Source organism: Eimeria mitis, genomic scaffold, assembly GCF_000499745.2.
Source record: "Eimeria mitis Houghton genomic scaffold, Emh_scaff1974, whole genome shotgun sequence".
In the NCBI taxonomy this organism is placed as follows: domain Eukaryota; phylum Apicomplexa; class Conoidasida; order Eucoccidiorida; family Eimeriidae; genus Eimeria; species Eimeria mitis.
The window spans coordinates 1-3,943 of NW_013570298.1; positions in this window are offsets into that span (position 1 = coordinate 1).

A 3,943-nucleotide genomic window follows, 5' to 3' on the forward strand; every position below is an offset into this window, starting at 1 on the left:
ACGCTTACGCGCAGCCTGCCAAAGCTGTCAATAGGCTCCTCAGCTAACTCTGCGCTAACTCATGTTACATTGGAGCTGACTACAGTAGTCAGAGAACAACAGACAGAAAAGGGGAGTGCTGTATTATAACCCAAATCGTCACAGACGAGAAAAGCAAGCCTCTTCCATGGATTTTGCCTGGTACAGAGTTGCAAATATTGCAAAAGAAATTGCAATTCGTGAGTTCGTTCTGATTGTCTGCCGCCGCCGTGCTCACATTGTCCACGCTATGCTCAATTTTGAGCCACTTCATGAACACGCACCAGAATATACACTTCGGATCCATGTCAGTAGGAATTGAAGTGGAGATATAAGCTGAATCCACCCGCAACAACAGAGGTGCTGTCGTAGCCACTGACTGATGCTCATGCTCAACGGGTTTAACGGGTGTGAAGCGCGTCAAGAAATCCTGCCAATTTCGCTTACAAGCCTCTGCAATATTCAGAACTTCATTTCTTTTTTGTGGCTTATCTTGAGCCCCATAGCCAGGGATACCAAGCTTGAAACTATCCCGCATCTGCAGAACAGTTTTGACACCTGCGATGTTGTGGTGCGGAGTACATGGTTGCCCGTTAAAGAAGGATCAGGTGTCTTTCCCAGCGATATTTGAGAAACACAGTTCGACAGTGCAATCCTCGGGGTCTATGCTTCGTCTGGTACCACATGAGACCGTTCCTCCTCTTTGCTATTGTACTGAACCAGGCATTCTATGTTATGTTTGACAATAACCGAAGCCCTGGGAATCACTAAGGTCAAGAATTATGCAGTTAAGGCAAGAATTAAGAAACGCTGCAGATAATCGCAGTTGCGGGAGAAAGTGCCTGACGGGTGGGCTGTTGGAAACATCCGTCAAAGACCCTGTTGGCGATACCCTTGATATACTTGACCGTCCAGCCGTACTGCATGAGCCGGCAAAGCCAGCAAGCGAGACTTTCATCATTATATGTAGCGCGAGTTCGATAGGCTTTCTCGCGTAAGCCTTTTCGGTGTTGCCATACTCAATTCCCTTGCCGACCAAGGAATGAGCCTACACCGCAATGATTATCGGAAGGCCTCCATAGCCCGAAAAGCCGAGCTGTTGTTTAGATGTAAACTCATATACACACCATTGTATTTTCCTCGCGTCCCATGCAAATAAAGAAGAGGCAAGAGGAGCTCTTCAGGTGCGCCTTGAAGGCAAAAATTTAACTCGAGGGAAGCAAGGAACTCCCCCATTGCCCCCGCATGACGGTACTCCCCATATATGGCAGTAAGCACAGAGACCTTCTTCGCGAGCTGCTGTCTAGTGCGACAAGGCGTCCAGGCATTTTCCGGTTGCACATCCAAGGCTATATCTTGCTCAATCCCCATTCTGCGAAGGGAAAAACAGGTTGGATTTTTGACAAATATTACCAAAATATTTCTTTACTACAGAGCGCCTTCTCCAGTATTCAATGTTGTGCAAAAGTCGCCCTTCTTTGGGGGTGAGTCTCGCTGCTCGCATCGGCCACGGCAAACCAGGCGGTGCTACCAAGTGGGGTGAGAGTCATTGAACGTAGCTGAAGAATGTTGCGAGCAGCAGTAGAGTCTGACTCTACTGTCGCAAAAGGACTTAAGATAAGAGCTGGCCAAAAGTATCTGACATCACCTGGGGCCTCCAGGCGTTCTGGAATAGCAGCGCAATGGCCTCAGGCTGCTAAGATTCTCAGGCTGCGACTCATGAGCCGCAGTGCACGTCCCCGCAGCGGGCGCTGCGAGGTAAGCCCGCATACAAACACCGCCAAGACTCATGTGGTGCATGCAATGACGGTGAAGGCAATCGTGAACCACTTGCTTGGCCATTAATAACCAGTCAGTGTTCACCAGTAGAAATATATGTATCAACTGCAGCGTTACCATGTTGCATATTGCGTAACGACAGTCCTCGACTTTATTCGAGAGCCACGGCGAGCTTTAACAGACCTGACACTGCATACAAGAGGTTCCAGAAAACTGATGAAATCTCTTGAGTCCCCTCGCGGTCTGGGCCAGGAGGCTCAAGAGCATGATACCGGGGGAGAGGAGGCTGCCTGACATGAGTTACAAAGGACACCGCTGCAGCTGGTGCTGTACGGCGGATCCAGATGCTAGCACGCCCAATCCCCCTTTGTTGCACGCTCTAGCACTGTAAAAAATTGTTGAACGCAGATGTAGCCCCTACTAGTCACCTTGTGTGCAAGTAGAAGCACATGTAGCAGGCCAAGCATCACATTACGTGTAGGTTTACTCCTCAGAGGGCTAGGTATGCGGTCAGCAGTTGCCTACGGCGTCAGTACGTGCATACAAAGAGGGATCGGCTTCTATGCTCACATATATTGTTTCTGCAGAGGAGGAGCGGCTGCAGCAAGCGGTGCAACCGGGTAGACATAATTCGCAGTTTCCTCTCCGCTTCACAGTTAGCCCCATCACTCTGTGCCGCTGTGCTCCAGAGTTCTAGATACTGTATGGGTGATTAAAGCTTGCGTTTAGGATTTATTTTATTGAAAATAGTTTTAACATAACTGCTGCTAGCGGTGTCGTCGGCTAAGATCGAGGGCCATCGTTACAGCGCGGCAGTGAGCGGGAGAAATAAAAAATTAAGTAAATATATCCTTAAAGGAGCTGGAGTAGAATAAATATACATTATTTCAAACAAATTACAAATAAAGACAACATAAATATCTCCCTTATACACAGAACGAGGGGACCCGCAACGCTATCTGCGGGGCGCTGCTGCTCTCGTGGGGGTGTGGGGGGGTTGTATACTGTATAGGGGGCTAGCTGCTGCAGTTAGCGGGGAGTTCCTCTGTTTTTTTGAGTTCAAATGTAAAAAGCAACAGTTGAAATGCATAAAAAGCAGAAAAGATACATATTTATACGGTCTTTATCTAGTGCATTGGGAGCTGCCCCGCGCCCTATGTACAGCCAAGCCGACGCGCCTGGTGAGCAACACGGGTGTGTATATAGCGGTGTTGTTTATGTGTGCGAGAGAAGAAAATCCTGAGGAAAAAGAAAAGAAAAGAATAAAAAAGAATTTAATAATTAAATCAGAGTTGATGGTGGTAACAGATGGCCTGCAGCAGAGCATATACTGCAGCAGCATCAGCCCAGCTGCAGCAGCAGCAGCAGCAGCAGCAGCAGCAGCAGCAGCAGCACACCCCTCTAGCAGCAGCACAGCAGTAGGGCTGCGTTGCTGGTGATGTATCTAGCGTATGAAGGGCCTCTTTGTGGTGTTTGTGTTGTTGTTTTGTGTTATTTCTCTGCTTTCTGTAGAAAAAATATTCGTGTTCGTCGCTGCTGACGCCGTAACAAACCACCAAGAGGAGCCTCCTAGGCCTCTCTTCTCTACTCTTAACCTAATCCTTGTGTTGCTGCTTGCACCTGGCTGCCTGTCTCGTCTTCTGTCTCTCTCCTTTTCTGTTTTCAACTCTTCGGTTGTGTTTTCTTATAAATAAAGCAGTTGGTTCTGAGAAGGCAGCAACAGTTGCTGCAGCTCTCCTGAACCTGAGCCCTGGCTGTTGCTGCGGTCCCCCGCAGCAGCAGCAGCAGCAGCAGCGGCAGCAGCAGCAGCAGCAGCAGCAGCAGCGGCAGCAGCAGCGCGGGCATCAGCAGCTGTAGCAGTGGTTGGCACCGCCGTTTGCTGCTGCATAGCAAATACTGCAGCAAATTCAACTGCAGTAACAACCACAGCTACTGCAGCAAGGCCTCATTTGTCTCTGTTGCTTCTTCTCCTGCCTTTCTAGGTTCTGGTGTTGCTGGTGTTGCTGCTACTGCTATTCGTCGTCGTCAGTTTGTCTCTCGGCTAGCAGTTGCAGCTTTCTTTGTGTTTCTCTTTTTTCCCTTTTCTATCAGTGCTGAGACCTGACGTTTTTTGGGTTCTTGTACTTGGTGCTGCCGTTGCTGCTGC